Here is a 13,199-nt window from a genome sequence, read left to right as displayed (position 1 = left end):
ACATTTTCCATTTAAAAATAAACCTTTCCATGCCTGTTTCAATTGGTTTTATATGCTTCTGTGTATATGCTTTTTCAAAGTCACAGATTGTGCATCCTTTATGATTTTTCCCCAGTCATTACAGTAGATATTCTCCCCTGTTATTTGTTATTGCTGAGCTACTCAAGTAGGGGAAGATGTTTCCTTGTTTTTTGGGTTCTTTTTTCTTCTTGAGATGCTCTGTCTGTAATTTCAAAGCAAAGGCAAACTTTTGGGGTGAAGCCTCTGCTGGCAAGGGTTGGAGTTGTTATTTCCAATAGCTGTGAAAACTCCATCAGAAGCACGATTTTTCATAATGATGAGGATGTATCAATCTACCAGCAGTTTGCCTGGGACACAAATATACACACAAGCCCATTGATTGAAATGTCTGACCTGAGCTTTTGTATCCAGGAAAAAGTTGTTGATTTTATCCCTTGACAGTGTCAAAATACCTCCACCACAGATTTGTAGAACCTGTGTTTTTTCACCACACTTTCCTTATTTTTTCCTGAACTAAATTCTTGTAAGATGTTCTCTTCCCAGTATAAACCCACTGGTCTGCCTTCCCCCTTAACCTCCAAGGATTTAGTTTGTGAGGGGGAAGTGTTTAAAAATAATTCCAGATATGGCAGAACAGCCTGTATCCTTTCTATAGAGTAACTGACATCAGACTTCTGAGTTCACAAAATGGTCAACAAAAGATCAGTAAAAATATCTAAGGATTGTGAAGGGCAAACATATTTTTTTCCTCTTTCCTTTAAAGGGAAAATGAGACAGCAAAAAGCAGGAGTAGATTTTCAGACTGTGGAAGGCTGAGTGACACACATCTTTTACTAAAACTATTGTGATTTTATAGCCTAAAGTACCACCCAACCACCTAAAAGCATCACCTCTGAGGATACTCTGGCTCTGCTGCAATACCAGGTTAATAAACAGATTAAGGGCTCTGTGCATTAGTAGAGCCAAAGAGAAAAAGGGAAATCTCTCCTGTTTCCTTTGTGCCTGAGCTGGTGATACACAGGTACCCCTTGGGCTGGGCTGAATGAGGGCTGTATTTTGCTCATGTTAGAGCTGGGGGATGTGAGGAGATGCAGCCTGAGGCTGCAGGTGGAGAATTCTTCAGACCAGGGAATATCTGCCTGCAGGGCAGCCCAGTGACTGCTGTGGCTTTTCCATGTGGAGGGCAGAGAGAGGGAGCCAAACTGGGACGAACAGGACAAAAGCTGAGGAGGGGGTGTGGGAGGAATTGATTGTGGAATTGATTTAGCAGAGAGGGAGCTCTGTGGCTTGCTCCTGTTCCAGTACCAGGTGCCATTGCTGAGGTGTCATTGCCACCCAGCCAGGAGCAGCAGTGGGGGTCACTCGATGCTGTTCTGCTCAGAGTTACCTTGCACAGTGCTCTCATTGAATTTTCTCATTTGAAGGAAGCACCTGAGTGCTTGAGGAGAGGGCAAGCAGCAGAGTTATTTCCTTGTGCCCAGATCTGAGGTAAATTTGGTTTGGAATTCCAAAATCCCAGACCAGAGAAGCGAGGGGCTCCAAAGAGCAAGGCAAGGACATGGTCAGCACCTCCTGGCCAGGCCGTGGGGCCCTGCAGGGCCCAGCAGGGACGACAGCAAATGTTTGCAAACACTCAGCTGAGAACCTTCCCTTACTGCAGGGCTGCACACCAAGAGCTGGAAATGCACCAGCAGTGCAGATTTTCCTTGACTTCATGTTTTCCCTGCTATGTTTTAGAAATACTCTGAGTGGCTTTGGAGGCTTTGAAGTGACTCATTTGGAAGCATCGCTGGATTGTTTACAATGATGTTACTTTTAATGTGTGCACACACCAGTGGACACCCATCTGATGTGTTTTCTCACTCTCTCCTATCTAACAAAGTCAGAATTTCTTATGAATTGATATCTGCAAGCATCAATATTTTACACTTCCCAAATTTCTTGGCTTACCTTTGAAAGACTCTACTTTGAAATAATAATTTTTTTTTAAACTAGAAATTTAAATTACTTTTTTTCCTTGCATATAAGATTAGACAGGGAAAATAACACACCTTTTTTCCCAAAGAAGTGGCTACATTTATAAATGCATATATACAGCCATGCCAGATCTTTCTAACCATCATGAGTGTATTCTTTCCCTCTGCTGCGTGCTACCAGATTTTTCCAGACCTGTTCAGGTGATAAACTGCTATATTTAACAAAGCATTTTCTGGGTGCTTTCCCTTTGTTTTACGCACTGGAAGTTGCTTGGAGGCGCCGGGGATGCTCTGGCTCCGGCGGGAGCGCCCCGCTCGCCGCTCCCCGCGCTCGCCGCTCCGCTGATGCCCCCTTCTGCCGCCTGGCCTCACACCACGGGAAATCCTCCTTGGGCACAGCTCCACTGCGGGCTTAGGGTGCGGGGAAATCCTCCTTGGGCACAGCTCCACTGCGGGCTTAGGGTGCGGGGAAATCCTCCTTGGGCACAGCGCAGCCAGAGGGGTTTGAGCGCTGTGCTGGGGGAACGCGCCCGATTCCCGTGCTGTCGGCCCGTGCATCTTTAGCCATTCGCCTTTTCCGCAAGTCAGAAATGCATCCTGTGAATGCACAAGGAATTCGCTGAAGGAAGGAGGTGGGAATGATTTCATCCATTAGAAGTCTTTTTTTGTGTGTGTGTGACCAAAAAGCTCTAAAAAGCACATTTGGCTTTCAGTTTTCAGCTGTGTGGTCACCCACAACTTTTAGCCAAAGTATCACATCGGAAATTAGTTCCTCCTTACAAAAAGATTAAGAGTTTATCTTTGAAAAATTGGGTCTGGTCTCTGCAACTGTTCTTGTTCACTCTCCTCTCCAACAGACCCTTTAGGGTGACCCAGCAGTGCATTTCCCTTGTCCATACTGCCCTTTAGAGTGATCCAACCGGGCACACCCCCTGTTTATCCTCCCCTTTAGGGTGATCCAGCAGTGCACACCCCGTTTATCCTCCCCTTTAGGGTGATCCAGCCGGGCACATCCCCTGTCCTTGCTGGCAGCTGCTGCTGGCTGGGCAGGCTGTGTGCCACACTTCGTGGCAGCCAGTGAAGTGTCCCAGCTCTTGTCCATTCTTGCCAGAGAGATCCAGTTACAGGGCTGAGAGCACCACCCAGATCCCTGCTCTCTGCTGCCGCCGCCCCTGGGCTCAGTTCCACTCGGGTGCATTTCTGCAGCCCACATTTGCTGGGAAGGAGAAGGAAAGCAGCACCTGTCACAATTTAATTGCTGTGGGGCTGTGACCTTGCACTGAACACTTCAGCCCTGAAGGTCTCCCTGCCCCTACAGAGCGGTGCAGCAGTGGCTCAGCTGCTGGAAGCCCTGGGGTGGTGCTGATTGCAGGGGCACTCCTGGACTCTTCTGGAATGGCCATTCTGGGAATATCTGCACAGAGACTGCTCCTTAGCCCGTGGGGCCTCTCCTGCCCGGGGTATTCCAGGGAGCTCCTGCTGCACAGAAAACAGAGTTCCCAAAAAGGTGATTACTTCTGTAACACACACCACAAGAGCAAAGAGTGAGGGTGCTTGGAAAAACAACAACAACAACAGCAAAACAAACAAAAAAACCTGTGGTCTATTCAAAATATGGATAAGAGGATATAGGCTGCTTTAATTCAGCTTGTAAAGGCAGTGCAGGGAATAATGCCATAGAGACAGGACACAAAACATTCTTCAGTTTTAGGGATTTTTAGGAAAAAAAGGTATCTGGAAATGTTTCTGGAATTTTTCCAAGGCAATGCAGAGATTGTATCACTGTGTCAACATCAACTGCAGTGATACAGAACCACTGTGGAAGAAGGTTTTAGTCACTGCACTACCTTAGTTTTTACAATATTAAGTGCAGTTACCAATTGGATGGAATGATCTCTCTTCTAGGTCAAACTCTTTTGTTTGTGTTGCAATGACAGCTTGACATAAAATGATTTAATGACCAAAATGAAAAATGGTTCACTATTTCAACCCTCACATCACAAACAATTTAGGAATTAAAAAGAATAACATAGAATTCACGTATTTTTCAAAAATTCATTAAAACAACCTTCTTATGTCCAGTTAACGCTGACATTTAAATTGACCTTAGGTTTTAACAAAACACCTGTGTTTTTTAAGGAAAAAAATACCAACCTAATTGAAGTAAAGCCTTTGTATCTGAAGTTTCCTCCTGTGTCCTGATATAGCTGTCCCTGAGATGGAAAGTTCTGCTTCTCCCTGTAAACAGCAGTGAGAGCTGGCAGAGGCAGCTCCTTCCCACCACCGTGGGCTCCCAGGATGTTGACACACAGGAGTGGCAGAGAGGAAGGTGCAAACAGACGAAAATCCCAGCTGAATGAGTGGGGTTTAATCTTCTTGCACCTGTTTCCAGGAGGGAGTGTGACACTGATAGGGTGCAGAAAGGAATGTTACAACCTGGGCAGCAGGATGTGGGTGGAGGCTGGAGTCCCAAGGGGGGAGTGGGATGGGGGAGGAAGAGGCAGGAGCTTGCATCATATTTCTGACCTTGAATTTGGAAGAATTTGATATATTAAAGACAATAATTTAAGAGAAAGAAAATAATTTAGGAGAGCTTTTTAGGTATGCTGTTTACTGAGGAAGAGATGTATTGGCCTGCACAATATGAATGCAGCAACTTTTGAAATAGCTTCATTTCCAAAAGCAATTGCAGTGAGACCACAGCACTGACTCTGCTGAGAGCATTTCATGCACAGCAGAATGTGATCTTATCTCCCAGGCTAATTGCCTGAGCACAGAGTGGGGATCCCAATGGTCAGGGGTAGGACACCGAGAGTAAAAAATGTCCCAAGCAGGGTTTGCTGTGAGATTGGAGAGCAGGGCAGCCTCTGCAGAGGGCTCTGCCCTGGAGGTGCTGACACTGCCCTGGGGACAGGGGGCAATGCACAGAAGGGTCTGCTGGAAGATTGTCAGGACCACTTTGTCCATCTCCAGTACCAGGTCCCTGAAGTCCTCATGGTCACAGGCTCCAGAGGAGTCTGCCTGGGGGCCAAGGAGGCACCCTCCTTCTCCAGCCCTCTATTGCTCAGTGGCATTTTCATTCCAGTGACAGGATTGTGACAAATGGCTAAAACACTCTGCTCTGCAGTGTTCCTGGAGATCTGTGAACCTGCTCCTTTCCAGCACACCCCTGGGTGCTGTGCTGGGGCTTCCCTGGCCAGTGGTGGCAGCTCCAGCTGCTGGGTTATTGCCCAGCTGCACTCAGAGTCCTTTGAAACGATGCAGAACAGAGATGAATTTCAAATGGTGATTAAAATCCTGTGTTATTGCTATAAATCCTTGGGTTTTTTTCCCTTTTGCTCTCTTTTGGGTGGACTCCTAGCAAGTTTGACAGGAGCACGGGATATTTTTGATATATGGCATCAGGTCTGTTAGTTCAGAAACCGCACACAGAAGCTTGTTTTTAGAAAGAGAGAAAATAAGATTAAACAGGACAGGGAATGCTGTTATGAAGGAATGAAAATATTTTCATTACCAGAGTATTTGTATGTCAACAGCTGATAGGGAATGATGTGAGACATTCCCAGAAGGACTCCCAAAGATTTTTCATTGTGTAATAGACCAATTAGCAGAGCCCAGATTAAATGAGCAATGTCACATTGCTTCTTGCATTAAAAAAGTGTGACATTCAGTCTCTTTATCTAGTAAATATTTGCATTTTTTATCCTTGTGACTTCAGTTATACTGCTTTCAACAGCTCTATGTTCCCAAGTAATACAGGGAAAATGGTAGCTTGTCCAGCATAACTTTCAGACATATAGATATATTTCTCTTATGAAGTATAAATTTTAAAATATTTATTAATGAGAAGCTTTGTACACTCTTGGAACACATATACATGTGAAAAGAGGGGATATTAAACTCTGCTAACACAGAACTTGTAATATTTTTAAGCTGACTTCATGAGTTCATAAAGGAGGAAATGAGCAAATTCAGTTTCAGACTGCTGCCCAGCTCTCCTGAGCAGCCCTTGAACTGACCCAAAAGAAATTATTTGATTTACAGTTGTTTTCCAATATTAAAGTGGTTTGGAAAACTTCTAGTCTTTTTCTAGAGAAAACAGCTGAATAAGTAGATAAAATATTAGTGCTATTAGGAAAAAAAAAATGATTTGCAGTGTAGCTTTGTCTTCTTAGGAGTTTTTAGATTCCACTGCAGAAAAGGCTGGTTTTTGGTGTCAGGGCTCTCTTTTTTATGAATTAATGTTGGTTTGCAGTGGGTAGAAGAAATTGGGATAGATTTCAAGAGCTTGAACATTTAATTGAATTTAGTTTCCATGTACCTTTTCTATTTATACATCCCTGAAAATGTGCGCAAGTTAATTACCAGTTAATGACTCAGCTCTTTCTCAGATGAGTAATTGAAGCATGTTATAATTCAGAATCAGATGGCTGCTTTGGAAGTGATGTGATCTGCATCTCCTGTCAGTTACCTGAATTCCTTGGAAAAAGGCAGAAGCAATGGAATGTTATTCCATGTCAGCACTCAAAGGATTTGCATTTCACAGGATAGTCTTGTCCATCCAAATCTTCACTCTGGTTCATCCACTGATGTGTTTTTACCTCATCTTTACCTTCTTCCTCAAATCTGTTCATTTTGCTGGTGGCTCTTTCTGAATACAGAGCACAAAAGCTGTTCCTCAGCTCACAGGAACACCGGAGGGAACAGTTAATTCCATGAGAGGTATTTATTAGTAAAATTGCAATATGCTTCAGAAAAGACTCAGGATTCTGCTGTTTCCTACACTCACATATTGTCATCCTTGCCTTAGAACCTTCCAATATTGCCTCAGGTGGGAGTTTCAGCAGGGCCTAAGTAACCCTAAGTAACTGCATTTTTCATCCTCACCCAGGTTCCAGGGGAGGTTCTTTCAGGGGTTTCTAAGAGATGCTTTGGGATTAAATATAAGTTGTCCTTCTAATGGTTTTTCAGATTTTCTTCTGAGGTTCTTTGGTTTCTCCTCTGCTGCTGGTTCTGAGTTTGAGGATTCTAGCTGACACCATTTCTGGAGCTGAATTCTGGTTTGTTACATCGTCAGCTCTGAAAGCAGGGAGATGGTGGAAACCTGCGTTCTATGTACAAAAGTCATAAAATGTGTGTGCCATAAGGGAAGGTTGAATTGTGTCAGAAAATACCAGTTTTCTCCTTTTTCACCTCATCTGTAGCTACTTAAGGTATTTACAGCATTTGCTGCATTTTTGCACCTATTTGGAAGTGCAGATTTCAGTGCATCTCTGTGTTTCTTTGAGAGGTGTGTGTGTGTGCATGTAAATGTGTGCAGGAAACACCATTTCTCTTCTACTCTTCTTAAAATATAAATATATTTTAATATAGTTAATATTTTACTTATGGAGGGCACCTCTCTAGAGCAAAGCTGAAATAATATAAATACAAGCATTGTTCCTCCCCCTCCTTGCCCACTCAGAAAATCCCAGGATGTGAAGGTCCTTCCCTGGAAATGAGTCCAGCCCCGTGGATATTCCTTCCTGCAGGAAAAAAGGAGCAGGTGCCAACTTAAATAGGGTCCTGTTTTCCATCCAGAGGGGTGAGTGTGAATATAAAGAAGTTAAAACAGTGCCTAATGTTGATTAGCTAATAGTCACATTTGAAATAGGCTCTTCCCACCCCTGAATATTGCTGGGGTCACTTGGAAGAGGAATGACTGCAGGGATTTCACTCAGGGTGGGGATCCACAGGCAAACATGCAGTGAATAACTTGTGTGGTATTCTACCCGCTGCAGAGGAGCCTTCACCTCTTGCTGGAGTTTTTTGGCATCTAGAAGAGCTTATCTTTGAGCAGCATGTAGAGTGTAAGGTGAATTGCAAAAGAGGAATGCAGACAGCTTCTCCTATCAGCACATTGTTTTGGTTAGAACTCCACTGGAGTTCTGTAAAAATGCACTTGGGGGAAGAGAAGCAAGACAAAGTCAGCCTGTCCTCTGGGTTTGCTTAGTTAATCAAACAAGCTTATTGGGAAATTAACACTTCTGGGCTAAGAAAATAGTTGCTATTTTATTTTTCAGGTGCCTTCAAACACTGTATCCAGCTGTCTGAATAACAACCAGGCACAAAAAATCTCTTGCACTTCTGGCTGTAAATGCAAAGGTGGGGGGCCAGGAGCCTGCATTGTCAGCACTGGCATGGCATGTTCACTCTGAGAAAGGAATATTTTTAGGCCTGACTTAGTGTGAGTGACTCTGGATCTTGCAGCTCTCCAGATGTTGGCAAGAGCAAAATTCTCAGCAAATCACTTCTATATTTTCTGCTTTATTTTAAATTTATCTGATAACTTCCACCAATATTAGCTGTTCTTTTGTGACTCCTATAAAACCACCCTTTAAGAATTGCCTGCTTGCAAGGCTGGATGTCCTGCACTTCCCTCTCCTGAGCACACCAGTGTGACTCTCACAGCATCCTCCATGCAAAGATCCTCCTGGAAATTTCAGATGCATTTTTCAGCAGTTGATTAAAATGTGCTGTTGCATTTTCTAACTCATTTTTGCAGGGCATTGAGGCCCCCCCAAAAGTATGAATCTGCTTGATGTGTTGGCTGTTTCACAGTGCAGCACTGAGAATCACCCCTGGCTCTGCTGCCTCAATCCCTTGCCCTGGACACCCTGAACCTCTGTCCCCAAGTGATGGTAGTGGTTTCTGCCCAGAACAGCCCTGTGCAGACACCTTGAATTCTCTTTCACCAGCCTTGCCACCATTCCATCCTTTTCTTCCTCGCTCTTGGAGCTTCCCTCTTTTGTGATATTTCTTAACCAGCTTTAGGAGCACAGGGGTTTCAGGGCTTGCTGGCTGTTTCCTCAGCTGCTTTCACACCCTTTACATTCTGTGGGTTTGCATTCTATCCCTGAGAAGCAGGACTGCATTGCACTTCTCAGTGAACTGAAGCATGGGAAGTAAAGCCTCGAATTTCCAAATCATTTAAAGCTACGTTAAAATCTAGGTTATCATTTTGGTAATAAATCTCCTCAGCTGGGGAGCTCAAGTGTTCTCTGCACTCACCTGTGCCCTCAAAGACAGTGAACTGGGGGAGGTATGTGGAGTTTTGGAGATTTTTAAAATAATTTTAATGTAAAATAAGCAAAATAGCAAATGTTAGCCATGCTGGGGAGCAGGGGCTGTAGATCTTTGTGCTGGTTGTGTGGTGTAGAAATTAAAGAACCCTTGTGAATGCTTTGAATAAGGGGTGCTGTGGAGAAGCAGCACCCCAGAATTGTCCCTGCTGGGTTCTGGGAAGGGAAGGGAAGGGAAGGGAAGGGAAGGGAAGGGAAGGGAAGGGAAGGGAAGGGAAGGGAAGGGAAGGGAAGGGAAGGGAAGGGAAGGGAAGGGAAGGGAAGGGAAGGGAAGGGAAGGGAAGGGAAGGGAAGGGAAGGGAAGGGAAGGGAAGGGAAGGGAAGGGAAGGGAAGGGAAGGGAAGGGAAGGGAAGGGAAGGGAAGGGAAGGGAAGGGAAGGGAAGGGAAGGGAAGGGAAGGGAAGGGAAGGGAAGGATGTGTGCGGGTGTGAGTGGCCCTGGAACTCCGCGTTCTCCCGGGACAGCCTTCGGGAGGAGGGGGCGGCACATCTGCCGGCTCTGGGGACAAGGTCACTGCAGGCGAGCTGCGACATTCGATCGGGCTGCGGGGACAGGGGCTCAGCTGCCGGGCTGCCTTTGGACAGGTACACGGTGATTTTATCTCGGGAATACCGAGCAGCACTGCGGCCCTGAACAAGACGAGATTTGCAAATTCCTTGTCAGCAAATGCCTTTGGGAAGTGTGCAGCAGGAAACAGAGAAAGGAGTCCCTGTCTCCGGCTCCACAGCCCCGTCTCTGCTGCCGGAGACCTTTCTTTTACCCTGTGCACTTGAGAGACATTTCCTGAGAGCAAAGGCTTCTCGGGGACCCACGGACTCGTATCGGGCTGAAGCAGCAGGAAAACAGAGCATGCTGCAGGAGCACATTTAATGTGCAGCTGTGACATTTGGGGAGTGGAGAAGGCTCAACATGTAAGCAAATAATATAAAGAAAACTCATAAATGCTGTGCATTTTATCAATGTGTTACTCCAGTGTTAAATCTGGTTTGGGCTTCACTGATCAGCAGTGAAGTAGCTTTTTCCTAGGAGCTGATTTTCACCTCATTTCAGACATGCAATACATAACTATCTCCTATCCCACCAGGTATTTTTTTCCTGAAAATATATTGTGTGCCAGATGAATATTAATTAATCTATTTCTCTTTATTGAAGGCAAAGTAAATATGTGCAGCTTACCAAAGCACTTTTAAAAAGCAGATATTGAACAGAGGCAAGATTTGATTAGTCATTTTCACTCTAATTATTCAGAGTTTCAGAGTTTGATTCTGCACTTATTAGAATAACTCCCAAGGAAATCCCCTTGGTCAAATATATCCCTGTGGAAATCAGTTATATTGTATTTAGTGCTAGTTTTTTTCTAGTTTTTGGGTTTCTTTCTTTCATGTTTTCTAGGATTTTAAGTGGATTTGTCTCTTAAGGATAAGCATTAAGAGAAGTTTCACTGCATAAATTCAGTGGGAACCAATAAGGTTTCACTTCCCTTTTGTGGGGCTATATATTAGCCAAAAAGAAAGATACCTTAGTGTTTCACTCCAAGGAAAAAAAGAAAATGAAGTGTCTGTTCAGCCCTGGTTTGAGCTATCTGATAGGGAGCTGGAATTTATCATTTAAGAAGTCTTGCAGCTGAACTTCAGCTCTTCTGAATGGACTAATCTTGGAGTGTCTCTGTGCAGGGCCAGATCAGCCTCCTTCGTGTCATAACCAACAGCAAATAACTTGGGGAAGTAACTGGCAAAAGAAATAACTTTGAGATGAGCAATCACTCTGTTCCAGCTTTCTCTGATTTCCCTAATTTGTGTCCTTGGTTTTGCCCTTTCTCTCACGTTAAAGGATCTAATTAAGTGAACCCGTTAATTACCTAGACAGCTCTCATGATTTTGTTGTTCAGTCTATATGAACAACATATATCTCTCTTTTTAGGAGGGTTCAGTCCAGGAAAGAGGAAGAGTACATTGTCCCTCTTTGCCTCCTGGTAATAAGCTCTCCTGACGAGTGCCCTGCCTGGTGGCTGTGCTGCTCCAGAAGACACCCACCTTCTTTCCAGGAACATGAAAGTCCTGAGATAGCCTGGAAAGACAATGAACACACAGACTGTGTCAATGAAAAGTCATAATTCATGTAAGAATGCAGACAGTCTGAAAAAGAATAACTGAATCAGCTCAATAGTGGCAAATCCTTCTTCTTGAACTACTTTGACAAAGGGAAATTTTCTAAAATACTAAAATAAAAAACTTAGCTGTGCTGTTGGTATCAAATAAATCCAGCATCCCTCCAGCAAATCTTTTTTCTTTATCATCCTGTGAATAACCTGAGTTAGAACAGCTGGATAAGGAACAACTCTGAATTGCAGATGCTGCAATGCAGATTATATTTTATTAAGCTGAAATGAGAGACACAGCAAACTCTCCCAGGGAGTTCAGGAGTTTCCACCCTCCCAGTAATTGCATACTGTACAGGAAATGGAGGTTAAAAAAAATTACAAAAGTCACTCAGGGTATCTCTAATAGCGTCAGTGCCTTGAAACAAGTTCTCATCTCAGAAATCCTCTGGAAGAAAGAACCAGGAAAGCCTTTTGGTAGTTCTTGGTATTTGTCAGGAAAAAGCCCCTGAGCTGCAGTGCAGCTGCCAGCCTGTGCAGACTCTACACTGACACCTGCATTTCACACTGAGCTCCCCAGAGTACCTGCACTGAGCTGCTGCCTTCTTCTCTTATCACCACTGCTTTCCCCTGTAGGCACCACCTCCTAAAAAGGGTGATTTGCTGCTCCTGCAAAGCACAGCTGAAATATTCCATGTTGTTAATCCCACGGCAGCAGACAGGAGCATTATCAGCCTGCTTTCATCTCACCAAGGTGATGCCAGATAAAAACTCAGCACTGGCCTGCATGGGAGCTCCGGCTGCTCTTGCCCACAGCCCATCCCCTCTCTGGAGCACAGCTGTGCTCCAAGCTTCCCTCCAGCCACCTGGGCTCAAACTGCATCTTAAAGGGAGAGCAGTGCCTTTCCTCCTCCTTCCTCTCCTTTCCTAATGAATACTATTTAAAAAAATCCGAGTCTGTGCTGTTAGCTCTTGAGAATAAGGTTGTTTTGGCAGTTGCAAGTCATGACAGTCACTATAAAAGGGAAGCTTTATACTCAGATTATGCTTTGTGAGGTAATTGTCTAAAAAACTTGGAGTACTGGGAGTGTTTCATCCACAGCAGTGCCAGAATGATCGGTTTCCTCTCTCGAGTGGAGAGAGAGAGGGGATTATCTGGGAAACAGAACACTTAATTTTTTGTTTTCTTCAGTGACTGAGTCATTAACAGGTGTATGGTCGAGGACCAGAAGGTTCTGGTGTTCTTGTTTCTTCTAACTGCCTGTCATCTACTCCAAATGGGCCATTAGCTTCATGTGCCTTAAAAGAGGCATTGTGTGCCCCTCAAAGGGAAGGAAATGTTTGCTTGCAATTTATAGATAAGATGCTTTAAATATGGGCTTGACTTAGCCTGTCCAAATTCAGAAAGCTGAGGCTCTTCCAGGTCTGATATATGGGGTGTACCTGATGGATTGTGCTGGAACTGCTTCATGATTCTGTAGGAAATTGAACTCCTTCTCCAGCAGAGTTACCTGGATTTCTTTATGTGTGTCAGGGACTTCACAATCTGTCAGTGGTGGATTTTTGTGTATTTCATTTGCTCTATCTTCCAGAATAAACACAAGGTTGAATGTGTTCCATTAAAATGCTCATATTTGAGTTTAAAGCATCACAAGTGCAAAAATCTAGTGGGAGAGAAAAAAAGCTCTAAGACATGGACCTCATTGTACTTCCTTCAAGACTCCATCAGAATAGTAAATTAGTTACACTGAAACCACCATGCTACACAAAATATTTGGCTTAGTTCTGTCTTTGTTACGTACCAGCCAAAACTGGTGCAAGATAGAGGCTCTTAGGAAAACTGAACAATGCATAATACATAAATTGGGCAATTTAGAGTACTGGTGGGATTGTATGTCTATAAAAAGTACAGCTATATTAGCTCTTGCAAGACTGGAGACAAGTAGGATGTCCAGGAAAACTTAATTTCTAAAAGATTGAGGT

General features: G+C 44.1%; 1 protein-coding gene across 3 annotated transcripts in view; it reads left to right on the top strand.

Moving 5' to 3' along the window:
- FOXL2 (forkhead box L2) overlaps positions 1 to 13,199 on the top strand; it is a 160,346-nt gene that overhangs the window by 94,617 nt on the left and 52,530 nt on the right. The window lies entirely within an intron of this gene.

Source organism: Passer domesticus, chromosome 11 (genome assembly GCF_036417665.1).
Source record: "Passer domesticus isolate bPasDom1 chromosome 11, bPasDom1.hap1, whole genome shotgun sequence".
Lineage (NCBI taxonomy): Eukaryota > Metazoa > Chordata > Aves > Passeriformes > Passeridae > Passer > Passer domesticus.
The sequence above is the reverse complement of the archived record's forward strand: the minus strand, read 5'-3'. Positions and strand labels throughout refer to the sequence as shown.